The sequence below is a fragment of the Ailuropoda melanoleuca genome, chromosome 11 (genome assembly GCF_002007445.2).
Source record: "Ailuropoda melanoleuca isolate Jingjing chromosome 11, ASM200744v2, whole genome shotgun sequence".
Lineage (NCBI taxonomy): Eukaryota > Metazoa > Chordata > Mammalia > Carnivora > Ursidae > Ailuropoda > Ailuropoda melanoleuca.
The window spans coordinates 60,964,937-60,982,117 of NC_048228.1; the positions used below are offsets into that span (position 1 = coordinate 60,964,937).

A 17,181-nucleotide genomic window follows, 5' to 3' on the forward strand; every position below is an offset into this window, starting at 1 on the left:
TTCTCTTCTCTTCTCTTCTCTTCTCTTCTCTTCCCTTCTCTTCTCTTCTCCTCTTCTCTCTCTTTTCTTCTCTTCTCTTCTCTTTTATTCTTCTTTCTTTCTTTCTTTTTTTTTTAAGAGAAAGAGTGCACACAAGAGTAGGGGAGGGGGAGGGGCTTAGGGAGACGGAGACAGAAATCTTAGGCAGACTCCATGCCCAGTGCAGAGCCCGACACAGGGCTTGATCTCTTGACCCTGAGATCGTGACCTGAGCCAAAATCAAGAGTCAGTTGCTTAACCAACTGGACCACCCAGGACCCCCAATTTTAGCTTTCTAAAAGGGTTTTAGTTTTAATTTAAATTTTCCTGATAACTACTGATGTTGAGGATATTCCCTTGTGCTTATTTGCCATCTATATGGCAAATAGAGAAAAGTTTGTCCAAATATTTTTCCATTTTTAGAAATTATGTCGTTTTCTTATTATTGAGCTTAGAGTTTTTGCTTAATTGCTTTATGTGTTTTGGATTTGAGAACTTTATCACATATATGATTTTCAAATATTTTCTCCCAGTGATGACTTGCCTTTTCATTCACTTAATAGTGTTTCATGAATACCAGAGGCCTTACGATGAAGTCCAATTTACCAGTTTGCACAGACGCAGATTTTGATGTTATATTTTTAATTTCATTCAATTCAAAATTCTTTCTAATGTCCCTTTTGTTTCCTTTTTGATCCATGGATGAAAGTGTGTATATTTAGTCTATTTAGAAGTGTTTTATCTAGTTTCCATAAACTTGGCATTTTTCAGTGATATTTGTGTGATTTATTTCTAATTTCTAATGTTATGTCTAATTTAATCACACTGTGATCAGAGAACATACATTTTATGATTAGAATCCTTTCAAGTTTATTGAGGCTTATTATCTCTTTCAGAATATGGTAACATTCTTCATACATTTAGAAATAATTTGGGGTTTTTTTGCTGTTGTTTGTTGGTATCTTCTTAATTGGTAAACTCAATTAGGCCAAGTTGTTTAATAGTGTTCAAGTCTTACATAGCCTTATTGATTTTTTTGTTTGTTTGTTCTATGTATTATTGAGAGAGGGCTATTAAAATCTCCAACTATAATTTTGGATTTACTGATTTCTCCTTGTAATTTTATCAGATTTTACCTCATATATTTGGAAGCTTAGCTGTTATGGACATAAATGTTAAATTACTGTATCTTGTTAATGAGTTGAGTCCTTCACCATTATTCAATGAGCTTCTTTATCCTTGGTAATATTTCATTTTCTCTCTGAAATCTATGATAACTGATATTAATCTAGCCATTTTAGCTTTGTTAGTTTTAGCATGGTAAGTCTCTTACTTTAATCTGTTTGTGTTTTCATATTTAAGGTGTGTTTTGGTAAGTATGTAAAGCCAGAATATTGCTTCTCATCTAATCTGACAATGTCCAACTTTTAAACGGGGTGTTTTGATCATTTACACTTAATAGGACTATTGGTATGGCTATGCTTAAATCTGGTTTCTATTTTTATCATCAGTTCTTTTTCTCATTTTTCCTTTTTTTTTCCTTTATGGATAAATTGAATATTGGTATTCCTTTTTAACTCATTCACAAGTTTACTTATCATAATCCTTTGTTGTATTGGTTGTTTATTTACAGTTGGAAATATACATCTTTGGCTTTTCTCAGCCTAATAGTAAGTTATATTATACTCTGTCACATATAGGTAAGAACCCTGCAATAGTATGGTTTCATTCCTCCCCCATCCCACAACTTTTGTGCTATTATCATACATTTTACTCACACATATGCAGACTGTATAATTATTGTTTTTGTTCAAGCAAATATGTTTCAAAAGATTTAAATTATCATATAGTTGTTTTTATATTTACTTTTTCCAGTGCTTTTTATTTCTTTATGCAAATACATATTTCCATCTCTATCACTATCCTTTTGCCAGAGGAATTTCCTTTAACATTTTTTTGTAGAGTGGGCCTGTTGGAGAAAAGGTACAGGTGATTTTTAAAGAAACAGTTGGAAATGACTCCTAAAAGTTGAGTTGTTGATTTGAATGACATGTACATTATTTTGGTAAAATTTCATTGACACTCATAAAAGGAAACAAAACATAAATGCATGACTTCATAAATTTCCACAAAATAAACACTCCCAGGTAGTCACATAGATCAAGAGAAAGAACCCTGGGGAGTCTGGGTGGCACAGCGGTCAAGCGTCTGCCTTCGGCTCAGGGCGTGATCCCGGCTTTATGGGATCAAGCCCCACATCAGGCTCCTCCGCTATGAGCCTGCTTCTTCCTCTCCCACTCCCCCTGCTTGTGTTCCCTCTCTCACTGGCTGTCTCTATCTCTGTCAAATAAATAAATAAAATCTTAAAAAAAAAAAAAAAGAGAGAAAGAACCCTATACATAACTCCGAGGACTCCTTATGATTCTTCCAATCATTATACCCCACAAGGTTGACTAATTTCCCAATATCGAATATCATAGTTTATTTACACATGTTTTACAAACATTATGTAAGTAAACTCATGTAGTAAATGTATGTCTATGTCTGGTTACTCTTTGTGATATTTATGTATGGTTTCTGTTGGAGAGATTCAGCCATGTTTCTTGTGTATCATGTATCATGTTCATTTATATTGTGTTCATTTTCATTAATGTATATTATTCCAATATATCACTATGGCAAAATTGATTTATCCATAAACCATAGATGGGCATTTGGGTGCTTTATAATTTTTGCTACTTACAAGAGTGCTTTTGTGAACTTTCTTTGTCATGTCTTTTGGTTAACATATAAAGAAATTTTGATTTAGCATGTACCAAGAAGGGAAATTCCTGGGCCACGTATGTGCTTATAGTCGAAATTTGTAGATATTGCCAAACAGTTATCCAAACTAATTAATCCAATTTACTCTCTTGAAAGTGCTGTAGGAAATTTCCAATTTATGCAAATCCTTGGTAGTATTTACCATTGCCTATCTATTTTCTTTTAGCCATTATGATAACTACATGGTAATGTCTCAGTGTGGTTTCACTTTCATGAAATAAGTGACTGAATATCCTTTTTGAAGTGAGTATTCAAATATATTGTTCACTTATTAATAACTCTATAAATTTGTAGAAGTTGTTTAGTATTTGATTAATTTTTCATTTATTTATGTTTTTTTAAGTAGAAATTCTTACTACTAATTTTCTCTCAGTTATTATTTGTCTCTTTGGTTAACACTTCTTGGACCCTTATGAAAGAATATATAGCTACCCCAAAGTTATGTGAAATTTTCTATGTTTACACCTAGAAACTTAGTTTTTATCACTCATATTTTGATGTTCAATCAGAAATTGTTTCTTATTCATCAAGAAAGCATATTCATTGTTTTTACATATGAATATACAATTGACTATTTATTGAAAATAAAATCCAACGAATAATTGACTAATAATTGAAAGATAGGCAATCCCTCTCAACACTAATGTTTCACATTTGTCATAACTCAAGGATTAATAATCAGGGCTCATTACTGGATGGATCCAATGTTATAATTTGATATCTTCCAGTGGACAATTTCTCAACCCATTGACAAATAGCACATTATAATAATTATAATTGTTTACAATATGATTTTGTATACGTAGCCCAAATTTCATGTATATTTGAAGGTGGGATTTTTGTCTTTCTACTTGATATACATACCCTTCTTCTAAGCATTATGATATGACAGAAGTTTATATAACACCTTTTCAATCTAGTCTATAGTCATTTTTAAGAGTGTTTTTTTGGGGTACTGTTCTCTCTAATACTTGTTTACATGCCATTTTCTTGTGCTTAGGATTACACATTTCAGCTGAAATCTGATTTCCTGCTGCCCTTCTTTGCAATCAAGTTCCAACCTCCATTTTCTGTTTTCTCACTCCAATAAACTGCTTGATAATATTTAGTCTATTTTCAGAGGCGTTTACCTTAGCTGTTTGCTTCTAACAGTCCTATTTTCAGGATTTGGTGGATTTCTTTAGGGGAAATGGCTGAGGGTTTAGCACCTATCCAGTCATCAACTTCCCTACTCTGACACCACAAAACCACCAAAAGTTCTGTCAGTTTTCCTGTCCTTCCACAGCAGTCTTTTTTTTTTTTTTAAAGATTTTATTTGTTTATTTGACAGAGATAGAGACAGCCAGCGAGGGAGGGAACACAGGCAGGGGGAGTGGGAGAGAAAGAAGCAGGTTCATAGCAGAGGAGCCTGATGTGGGGCTCGATCCCATAACGCCGGGATCACGCCCTGAGCCGAAGGCAGACGCTTAACCGCTGTGCCACCCAGGTGCCCCCCACAGCAGTCTTATACCAGGCAAAGCACACATTTTTTTAACCTCTTGTATTTTCCAGATTTCACAAATTTTTATGAAAGAAAAGCCTGCAGAAGTATAACCTACTTTTCCTTGATTCTTCGTTATGCAAACTCTTTGCCCTTCTAGTTCTTACTGCTTTCATAGTTCTCTTAGATCTTTAACAAGAGGATTTTAATAGTTTATCCAACTTTATTTTTATTTCCAGTAGTAGTGTTGGAATGCCACAAGCTATTATAGGTCCTATCATAACTTATGTTGCTGACAGATGTACTGACAGATTGCATTTGAAGAATGGATATATAATTCATATTTTTCCAACATTATTTAATAGTGTCCTTTTTTACTGCATCAACATTAGCAGAGGTTTGTTTTTGTTTTTTCATTGTTGTCAGTGACATGATTGAAGATGGATTTCATATAGCTACAATTTATTTATACCATACTGGACTCAACTGGTGCATAATTGTGTGGTAAAAGCTGGTTACTTCAGTCAAGATTCATATGAGGGAATCCTGAAATATTTTTATAAGTATAATATACATACATTAGTCTATAAGAGAAATCTTGTTTAGTTTTAATAATACTGTAATTTGGGGATTCATTAGGATATAATGCTAAGGTCAATATTTTGACCAGAAAAAAGGTAAAAATAATAATTCAGGAAAACTTGAGAATCTTTGAGAAACTAGGTAGAATTATAATTAATAGCACTCTGACTTCAGAATAATTATAAATCAGATATTATTTCCACATACATTAGAATAATAAAATATAGCTGGCTTTTCAAAATTCTTTATTATCCCCACAACAATTTTCTGTAAAACGTAGTGTAAAACATATGTAAGCAAGACTTTCTATCTAAATTTTTACTTGTAGTTTCATTGCTACCATAACAGAAAATATTTTTTTTGGACTTAGAATGTAATCCAATGCATAACATTGCTGAATTATTGGAGTAGGGTTTTATTTGTTTGCACCAAGATATGCCTGGGAGCAATTACCCAACTCATAGTTTATGGAGGCTTTCAGTTGACCAAAATAATAAGTGTTCTGAAAAATATAATATCCTCAAGCCTTAAAATATTTTTGCTTGTTTCTTAGAGTTTAAACATTATGTTATAGGCAAGTTTTTCATTAAATCTGCAGAGTCAATATGACCAAAGCTTCTGATCTTTCCTTGAGTTCTTTTTAAAACTGTTTTCTGCTCAATGTGTCTTAGCTTCAGGTTTTGGAGTGATGTTTCTGTGTCATACAGAGAGATTTTTACACTTTCTTTCTTATTAAGACTGACAAGTTACCAGGAAAGTTATGGCAACCAAACAAAAATATCACTCTGTTTACTTTAGAGAGTTCTTTTTCTTTGATCTTTTTGGATGATGCGCCCGAATTTATTTCTGTTCCACACCTGAGAATTTGCTCATTTGATCTTATTTTTTGAAGGTTTTTTTTAAGATTCTTCATCTGTTCATTTCATTGCTGCTACCACAAATATACCATGACTTTCAGAGTTTTCCTATTCACTTTCAACCTTTGCAAAGGGACTTTTGTCCTAAGAAAATCCTTTCTGAAATCTTAAATATTAAGTTATGATGTATCGCATTTTTAATATTTTTAAGAAATCTGAATCTTTTCATTTTTATACCTGATGTTACATAATTGGAATTATATTATCTACTAAATCATAATTTTGTGGAGACTGAGTTACTTAAATTAGCTATTATTCAAAATGTTTTATAATACCCTACAAGTTACACACTGTACATGATAAATAATATAGTTAATTTTGTTAGTGATCTTTAAAAAAACTTGAGAAGTCTTATTCCAGTGTGGCTTCAACTAAAGCATGGTTCAGTCTTATAAATGGCATAGTTTCTATTAAAGTAGTATATATGTTCTTAAAATACTGATTTTTTTAAAATGTTATTTCAATTATGCATATTCTTTTATAGAAAAACATGCCACTAATTCAAGATAGAGATATAGTTTGCCCAAGAGTGTGCTAGATTAATATACTTAACATGCTCTCTATTTTTCAATTACATGTTCCAGAAAGCTTTTGATTTTTCCAACAAAAAATGTACTTTTTAGGAAATAAGATGATAGACAATAATAACATATATTATTTGTATTATTTTTAGAAATTCTGTATACATGTGAGTTCATTTTGCGAACATTAATTGAACGCTCATACTTCTGGAACTCTGCTATCCACTTTCCACTAGAAGTTTGTTAGATAATAGCAGTCACTTTAACTAGGTAATACACTAGGTGAGGAGAGAAATAAGTTAATCCATGAATATACCATGTTCTCAACTGAATAAGAACAACTTAAAAATGTGTGCTAACAGTATGGGGAGCAAAGAAGAACCAAAGGAAATAATATTAATAATAATAATAATAATAACAGCAACAACAACAGCAATAATAAAGGTTAGTTTTCCAAAGCATAGACTTGTATTTAAAAGCTTATGATTCTTTTGGGAACTACATTTAACAAGAGAGATGTTGGTCTATAGTGTTAATAGTAAAAAGGCAGATCTATAACATTGTATTTTGAGGAAATAGGTCTAATGTAATTGTTAATTTTAATTTAACGACTAACATACTTAATATTGTCAAAAATATTTTTCTGCCACTGGCATTTCTAAATTTAAATATATATTTGATATATAAAATATTTTTCAATATTTTCTGTTATTTACTTTAATTTGGGAAACAAATTCACAGGTGGATATTCTCATTTTGCCAATTGCAAAATGCAATGGTAAAGTTAATTTTCCAGTTCCAATCAAAAGAAAAGCACAACCAAGACTTGCATCAGTATGATGTTCTCTGGTCTCTTGAGAGGTCATCTTGCTGCATTATCAAAAAATAAAATGAACTGATTTATTACCATAGTCAAAAGATGTGCTTTCCTAATCATTGATAAAATTTAGCAACAGTCTTATATTTAGGCAGAGAAATTGGACGGTGTAGGAAGCCACAACTTACAAGTACCTAACTTCCACTGCAGGAAGTAACAATTAGCATTCACTCTATGACATTAGGTTCACTATGTAAAAATTGAAATGCTCCTGGGATAGGAGCTCCTGGGATAAATGTTATCTATTCTAGGGAGCATATGGTTCCTAGTGTTTGTAGTACTGTTGGATAAATCTGCTTTTATTTGTCTGCTTTTTACTGGTACTCTGTACAACTTTTGTGACAATAGACAGATGGACTTATGCTGAAATTCTGGACACCTGTCACAAGCACAAATGTTAGGCTGTCAAAAACTTAGATGAACTTCAGGACTAAAGATTCTCTATTCTAGTAATTCTTGTTTGACTTCACATTAAAACATCCTTGAAAACTTGCCAAAACAAAAACAAATATTTTTTTTTTCACAGAAATAGAGAAAAGAGTCTGACATGCTGCAATATGGGAATAATTGTCACCTAATACAGTGTTACTGGAACAAACAAAGCAATAAAGGAGATAGGCCCGTATTTTATATCCAGTATCAGAAAGGAGAAAAATGCATAATGAGAAAGTTAAAAAACACACCCACACACAAAAAACAGACACTCCACATCCCTTTCCTATCGCCCTAGGTTTGGAAATGCAAAGCTTACATTTACTTGAATACAGTTTACTTATTTTATAAGAATAGATTTCTGACTCACCAGAATAATTTCTCATAGCCCAAATTCTTCTTGTCTATCTAGAAAATACAAATGCCAATCTCTACCATGTCAGCAACTAAAACAAAATCTATGATTGTACATTATAGGAAGAAATGGAGACTAAAAGATTCCTGGAAGCTGTATACTTTTTGTTTAGTTGTTTTGCTGTCCAATATCTAAGCTATGAAGAATGATTGCAAGTGGTTCTCAAAATCTGGGAAACATGTAATGGAGCAGGAGATGCTCCCGTGACATTCAAGTTTATAACCAAGGTAAGTTTACTCTGACTGGATGCCTGTTAAGGGCTGCACACAAAAATATGCGATCCAGTTTTAGATAAGGAGAATTCTCTTAGAGAAAGGGCATGATCCGAAGGGGATTTAGGGCCATCCATGATGATGGAAAAATGTCTCTTCTTTCATGGGTAAGCAAGCATGAAGAGGAAAAGTAAGACAGAGACCATTTTTGTATCAATAAAACATTTTAAAATAGAAAGAGGACACAGATTTTAGGACTTTTAAAGAAGGTCTTTCTCTGAATGTTATTACAATCAGAAACCAAACTGAGCAATAGAAAGTTTTCTGCTTTTTCCTCTCTGCAAAAAAAAAAAAAAAAAAAAAAAAAAAAAAATACTCTATGATGTCCCTATAAATAAGAATTCATGGGGCACATGGTGGCTCAGTTGGTTAAAGGTCTGCCTTCAGCTCAGGTCATGATCCCCGGTTCCTGGGATGGGAGTTCCTCATCCAGCTCCCTGCTCTGCAGGGGGCCTGCTCCTCCCTCTCCCTCTGCCTGCAGCTCCCCCTGCTTGGCTCTTTCTCTCTCTATGTCAAAAAAGTAAATAAAAGCATTTTTTAAAGAATTCAGTATCATGTAGAATAGATTGAAAGGCAAAAGAACTTCCTGAGAAGAAATGAGAACAAATAAAAAGAGAAGCCAGCGGTCTAAAATGTTAGTAGCATGATTGAATTATATATTACAAATCAACAGAAAGGAAACTTAAGGCCAGAAAAAGTGCAATCTGTATTTCAAAGGTCAAATAAAAGATGTTCCATGATACTTAATAGAAAATGAAAATGTGGTCAAATTTACGAGTGATGATAATTGATATGTATAGACAAAATAGAAATCTAATTCTCGAGTAAGAAGCGTTAACAAATAATTATATGGAACAAAAAGTGGGGAAATAATAATTAGAATTTTTATTGGAGAAAAATAAAATGATGAACTGAAAACGCGAACAACAGGCAAGGAAAATTAATTGAAATGCTAATGACAAAAATGCACCAATATCCCTAATCTATATCATTCTTATCTACATGTCTTAAACTAGTCACCTAAATTCCCCCTGGAACCAAAATATCAAAGCAAAGGACTCCCGGGTGACTCAGTCAGTTAAGTGTCTGTGTTTGGCTCAGGTCATGATTCCAGGGTCCTGGGACGGAATACTGCATTGGGCTCCTTGCTCAGCAGGGAGCTTGCTTCTTCCTCTGCCTGCTGCTCCCCGTTTGTGCGCTCTCTCCCCCCCCCCGACAAATAAATAAATAAAATCTTTTAAAAAAATCAAAGCAAGAGTATAATTCAGAAAGTAAGATGATAGCATCAAGAAAGTAACACACAGATCTAGTACAGTAAGTGTAGATTAAAACAAAAATAAAATAGTATTTTTTATTAGTAACATTGCAAACTATTGAAAAGCAATGGTAACATTCAACTGAATTCTTCAGGTTCCTGTAAAGAAAGAGAGAGCACACTGAATTTGGTTGTTCTCAAAGATGTTTATCAGGTGAGGGGAATATTTAGGAGAAGCACAGGAATGAGAAGAATCCTGGAGAGAATAAAAGCAGAAGGTTGTTACCACACAGTTTTGAAGAGGTAATGCGGACTATGAGAGAGAGATTATCTGGCTGTGTGTATGTTAGAGTTTTTGGGGAAGTGGGCCACCTGAAAGGAGCTGTCCTTTTGACTAAAGTGCCCAGGATTTAGCAAGTAGGGCAGGCCTGCATGAAAGAATGAGAGGGAAGAAATAGCTACCCACTTACTTCCCTTTCTCCAGTATCTGCCCTAGGTTTGAGCAGCAGGTTTTACTCCTTTTCAGCCCATTTCTACAAGCCCACTTACAATGTAACCCATAGGTTTGTGTGTTTTGAGTTCAGCAGGAGAGAAAGCTTGCAAGGGCTTCCGACTGTCTGGCAAAGTGTTGCGACACTGGGGCATGGGCTACAGCAGAGGGCGGATGAGATGCCTCTGACAGGGAGGAGCTATAGGCCGATTACTGTGCACACCCCGAGGATTTTGGAGCAAATATAAGCCATCTGATGCAGATATTTGTAACTTTCCTTGAAAAATAACCTTGCATTAATATTGTGCCTGGTAGAGACTGTGCTTAGCGCGGACCGCCAGAATACCAGGAACTAGCTGTCCATCTTGGCCTCTAAATGTCTGAGCCGTCAAGCCGTAAATCTGAGTGCTTTAGCAGCGCTCCATTGTCAAGTTAAAATGGTGAATAGGAGGTTATAGAAGAGAGCAGATACTAGAGGCATAACTAAATGGCATAAGGAAGTGTCTCATGTCTCAGATGCTCATGGAACATCCCCTGTGATTGCTTGATTAAAGAAGAAAATGAAATCAGATCTAATTTATAGATAGAGCTAATAAGCATGCTGGTACCACGTGTAAGTGAGTGACTGCAAGAAAAACCAACAAATAGGATAAACTTTAAACTACATGCCTGCAGTCGCCTGGGTGGCTCAATCCGTTAAGCGTCTGCCTTCAGCTCAGGTCATGACCCCAGGGTCCTGAGATCAAGTCCCACATCGGGCTCCCTGCTCAGTGGGGTGTCAGCTTCTCCCTCTGCCTGCCGCTCCCCCTGCTTGTGCTCCCTCTCACTCTGACAAATAAATAAATAAAATCTTAAAAAAAATAAACTACATGCCTGATTGCTAACTTATCTAAAGGGAGAAATGAGAAGTGTAAGTCTATATTGACTCGTGAAATGTGGCTAATAGTTTGACAAATAGTCAAGGACTTGGAAAGAGCACGATTGGAAATTTGATGACAAGGAGGTCCGGGGAAGAGCTATGTTCAACACCATTTGGCAAATTGAAGTTGTTTGTTTCCCCCCAAAATGCACACCAAAATAAATTATAGACAAAGGAATCTCTCCAATATGAAAAGATCAAGATAACCTATTCTGTGAGTGCCAGTAATCTTCTTCCCCAGCTACTCTTTTCTTTGTTAATGAACTATTTACAGTATCCTAATGACAACAAGGAGGAGATTATGTATTTGTTCAACAATAATTTCCATTCAACAAGCCTGAGCTGGTCATAGCTAACAGTAAAACTCTCAGTGAGTCCCTGATAAGGCACCATTCCGCAGGGGAAACAATAAGTCACATGAAAGCAAGTTGATTAAGTTGAACCATTCCATCATGACATTTTTACTTTTATTAGAAGATACTTACCTTTTTGAATNAAGCAGGGGAAACAATAAGTCACATGAACGCAAGTTGATTAAGTTGAACCATTCCATCATGACATTTTTACTTTTATTAGAAGATACTTACCTTTTTGAATTCTTTTTCATAACTAATATTTAACATCAATTTTGACATGTAATAAACATACCACACAACACACCTTGTAAAGTGTACATGAACAATTCAATGTTTTTGGTATGTCCACATGGTTGTGCAGCCATGATTGCAATTTTAGAGTATTTTACATTCCCACTAGCAATGTTCGGTGGTTATAATTTTTTCACATTCTCATCAACAATTGTTATTGTCCATATTTTTATTATAGACTTCCAGAAGATACGAAATGTAATCTCATTGTGGTTTTGATTTGCCTTTCCCTAATAACTAATTGTGAGCATCTTTTCATGTGCTTATTGGCATTTGCCAATCCTTTTTGGAAATATGTCTATTCCAATATTTTAACTATTTTTAAAATCGGGTCAAAATTTCTCTCTATATTCTGGATCCAATTTCTTTATTAGATATGTAATACGAAAATATTTCATCCCATTCTGTGGTTTGTCTTTTTACTTTCTTGACATTTAAAAGTATTTTAAAAACTTGATAAAACCAGAATCAGATGTTTTTCTTTGTTTGCTGTGCTATATGTGTCATGTATAAGCCAGTGCCAAATCTCAAGTCATCTTTGTCCCAGTTTAAGAGATTCATATTTTTAGTTCTTATATTTAGGTCTTATACATTTTGATTCAATTTTTGTATATGCTATGAAGTACAAATCCAACTTCATTTTTTTTTTTTTGCATGTGGTTAACCAGTTATGTTAGCACCATTTATTGAAAAGACTTCTTTTCCCTATTTAAGTGTCTTGCCTTGTTTGTCAAGAATCAATTGAGCATAGATACATGTGTTTATTTCTAATTTCTAGTCCATCAATTTATAATGTCTATTCTTAAACTAGTATCACAAAATCTGGATTATTGTAGCTTGTAATAAATTATGAAATTAAAAATTTCATTTCAAGATTGTTTTCGCTATTCTGGGTGTCTTGTACTTCTGGAAGAATTTTAGAACCAAGTTGTAAATTTCTGAAGAAAGGAAAAAGCATGGATTTTGATACAGGGATTGAATATGTAGATCAATTTAAGGAATAATACAGTTTTAAAAAATATATTAGTTCTTCTGAGTCATGAACATGACATGTTAAACCTTTAAACATTTTAGATAATTTGCTTATAGAATAACTTGCCGGAACTGATTCTGCAAAGGCTATTTCCTTTGCAATGGGTAGCCTTATATGTCTCTGCTCAGATTTTTTTCTCCTGTTTTATATTTTTGCCTGTCTATTTAGAGTTTGCCCTGGGTTGGTGTAAGCAACTAATTAGTCAGATATTGTGCTTAAGCCCCTTTAACTAATTTGATTTTATTCTTTATCGTTGGAAGTGCGGGTTGGTTGGAGGATGCTTTCACTATCAGGGTGATTGTGAGTTTTCTTTCTCCCTTAAGTTCAGCCATGGATTTGTAACTTGGAAGTTCCACTCTGTTCACTCCTTAGAGGATGCATACTTGAGTATGCACAGAATCTTTCAGACATCCAAGGGGAATTATAATTTTATTTTTAAACCTGGATTTTTAGGAGTCACCCTCTGATCAAAATAGATTATTGTTCAATGTTAGATCAGTCTGTTTCAGCCCTGTTGGCCAGTTGGTCAGCCCCATGTTGATGGATTTGCATGTGTCCTGGGGAATGCTCTCAAGTTTGGTTGCTTTGGTTGCTCCTGAATGGGTGCAGCCTAAATATATGCACAGCTTTGAGACCTAGGGTTGACTATGATCCCAGAAAAGAAGGCTCTTTTTGGTTGTCTCTTACATTGTTCTAAGGTTCTTTCTATCAAATTTCTGTTAGCTCCATGGCACAAGCAAAGTAGCCAAGCAAGCAGATCCTCTGAATTGCTCTCCATCAAGGCCCTCATAGTTTTTGACAACATCCTTAAGCATGGCATTCTCCATTCTTTGATACAAATAAAATCAGTCTTCTCAAGCAAAGCTCTGGAACTCCTCATCCTTAGAGACTGCCATTCCATCATGCAGAATCACTACACCACTAGACCAGGTGTAAGAGCAAGAACCTTCTTTTTTTCTGGAATGACACACTTGCTCTTTGCATGGACACTGGGGGTTAGGGAATAGTAAAACTTGGCCTTTAAACCTCTGTCTAATGAGGAAGCAAGCTGAGGAAAAGAGGTATGGAATCTTAGTATTCTCTGGGTGCTGTGACTGGAGTGGGGCTCTGTCCTATAAGTATGGGCTTGGCTGGGGAAAGGAGACCTGCTCTTTTCAGCCATTCCTGCTGGGAATACAGCCTCATGGAGGGCAAGAAGCAATAGCCTGAACCTTTGGAGTGAAACTGTAGACCCAGACAGGGAACTTGCAGGACAATATGCCCAGGATAGAGTTTCTATAACATGGAAATGATGGAGGAGGGCTGTGAGGTAAGACTGCAGACTATACCTCAAACACAACAAACTTGTATTATTCTCATCAAGATTTAGTAGATTTCCATAATGAACATTTCTCTATTTAGTATATGCCCTCCAGACAATTTCCAGAGACTTTCGATGATTATACTTTTATATTATTAAGCTATTTTGGGTTGCTGAGAAAAGATCCTGCTGTTATTCTTACTCCACCATTCCAGAAGTCACATATTAAAATACTTTGATTTTGGAGTGCCTGGGTGGCTCAGTCGGCTAAGCAACTAGCTCATTGTTTCAGCTCAGATCATGATCTCAAGGGTCATGGGATCAAGTCCCATATCAGTCTTGGCACTCAGCTTGCAGTCTGCTTGAGATTCTCTCCCTCTACCCCTCGACCCACTCTCTCTCTCTCTAAAATAAATAAAATCTTAAAAAAATACTTTGATTTTTTTTCTCCCATACCCATGGTGTTTCTGCTGTAACCTTAATCTATGTATTTATAGAATGCTATTTGCTGTCTCGGTGTTCCACACATCATTGATTCTAAAATGGAGCATATTCCTGAAAGTAACTCATTATGATTCAAGGCAATAGTATCTGGGCTATAGACTTCGTTGGTCACTGAAGCTGAATACAGCAGATGTTCTGAAAGGACAGTGGGATAACATTTTGAAGGCTTCGTTTTAGTCCTAAGCAATAGTGTATCTGAACCAGCAACAAATAGATGGCACTGTTTCTCCCACAGTCAAATATGTGGGTCAGAAAACCAAGTGGTAGATATAGGTATGTCTCATTTTACTCCAAATTACCCACTACAAAATTGTTACACAAATATGCCCTTCTCTTCATGTGCATACATGCGTGTGTCTGCCTGTGTGTGTGTTGTGTTAAATAGAAAATATATTACCAGTCATTTTTCTTTCATATCCTTTTATTTTCTTATATTTCACCAGTGTTCATATAATGAGTGACCAAATATTTCACTATTCAATAACATGTTTAATAAACAAAATAGTTTATTGAGATTGTGAAAGAGCTATAATAGGAATAAATATCAAAAAATATAAAGTGGCATATAGGATTGTGTCTGACTTTGTGAGAGCAGTAAGCATGGACTTTGGCGCGGTATGAGAGTTATATCATGTTAGGTGGACGTATGCCATTGTTATTGTTTATACTAAGAAGTCAAATATATATATAATATATAATTACATATAACATATAATATGTATTTATATATTCATCTCGTAAAATATCTATAAGGAGATATTTATATCTCTTGAGTTTATGAAGGGTTGTACTGCCCTGTGTTACCTGGCTAGCTCCGTATTGTCTCTGCTTACTTTCATCCAATGTAGAGAGAAGCTCTGGCATAGATTTCTGAGAATCTCTTTAATCTCTATGTTTTGGGCTAGAATTTGCCGGTAGGAGGAGCTCACAAGATATTTGGAAGGTGGATGGGAAAGGGACGGGGAAACTGCTCTTTTTGGAGGTGGTTGTGGTCAGACAAGATGGCCCTGCAGACTTCTCCATGACTTCCTGATTCTCTATCGTGATAACTAGAGGTGTCAGATTAGCAGTTCTCTTTTGTGTTTTGATATTTTAAGAGTACCCCGTAGTTTCACAGACCTCTCAACTTGCTCCTGCTTCATAGCTGTAGACATGCTATGCTCCTCAGAACCTGCACGATGCCGGTTTCTCATATGCTTCAGCTCTGCTGTTTCAGATCTTTGTCCCCTAAGCTCCACCCAAATATGTGTAAGCACTTCTTTTTACATTTATCCCCTTTATTCTCCGAATACACGTAGTAGTTAGTTTTTCTAATGAAACTCAGGCTGACATACCATGCATGTCCTGTGTAGTAGAAATATGTCAAGTATTAAAATTTTCAAGTATATTTGCAACAATATGAATGGAGCTAGAGAGTATTATGCTAAGTGACACAACTCAGTCAGAGAAAGACAAATACCATATGATTTCACTCATGTGGAATTTAAGAAACAAAACAAACGAATAGAGGAATAAAGAGACAAATCAAGAAACAGACTCTTAACTACAGAGAACAAACTGATGGTTACGAGAGGGTAGATGGGTGCGCAGATGGGTGAAATAGGTGATGGAAATTAAAGAGTGCATTTATCCAGATATGCACTGAGTAATGAATAGAGTTGTTGATTCACTATCTTGTACACCTGAAACTAATATAACAACACTGTATGTTCACTATACTGGAATTAAAATAAAAAAAACTTAATAAATTTTTAAAAAATTCTCATGAATATCTAAAATTATTTTTATTAAATATGTTTACATAACACATTGATAAATTAGGAAATCAGTTCATGTAAGTCATATATTTTTTACAGAATATAATGTAAGTTACAATTTAATTTAATTTAATAAAAAGTATTTGCCCAACTAATCATACTAGCCTCCCTGTCGCATCTGATTGGGTGCTCTTGAATACCTTTAGTTCCCATGTGCACTTCCTTCTCTAGCCCTGTCCAGTGAAAAAGAGTGAGGAGTTGGGAATGATTGAATACATAGAAGTTGTGTAGTGATATATACATTATTAATTTGAGAACAATATTTAATAATTAAATTTGTTTTTTTTGTGTGTGTTTTAAGGCTCAGACTGTGAATTATGGGATAATGGGCAAGGATAGGGAGATGTGTATAAGCTTTAAGTTTTGACCTTTTTTCTCCTAGAATTCCCATGTCAGGTAATGATCCATTTAAGGAGATTCTGACCCTTCAGAGTGGAGGCAAAGAAGTGGAAACAATACCAACTCACACTGCTGAGGAATGGCTACAAAATGAGAGCAAGATGAGTTGTAAAACCTTGCATACACAGAAGTCCGGAAAATGGATCTTGACCAATAGCTCAGTGAAGCCATTGTTAGTATCATGTCAGTAACACGATCCTCTCCACGTGCAGGCCCCTTAGTTCTTTCATATTTGCCACAAGAGCACTGATAACAAATGAATAAACTTTATTTACTCGAAGTACACTATGTTGATTCTTTTTACAGTGTAAATTCTTTGTCAGACTTCTAGTAAGCATCATGAGAAAAGTAAGAGCGTAAATTCTTGCACATGCCAGTGGATAGCCTTTTAGTTGCCTGACACCTAAGTTTGCTTACACAGTGTGGGACTAAATCAGTGATAATTAAGGAGCCTAGGAGACTAATCGAGCCAGGATGATT

At 34.8% G+C, this 17,181-nt stretch overlaps 1 long non-coding RNA gene across 1 annotated transcript; it reads left to right on the top strand.

Moving 5' to 3' along the window:
* Window positions 1-3,006: 3,006 nt before the first annotated feature.
* On the top strand, window positions 3,007-16,975 carry LOC117804479. Its single transcript, XR_004628964.1, has 3 exons — window positions 3,007-3,084; window positions 8,128-8,292; window positions 16,685-16,975. It is a non-coding gene; the product is annotated as an uncharacterized LOC117804479 (long non-coding RNA).
* The last annotated feature ends 206 nt before the right edge of the window (window positions 16,976-17,181 follow it).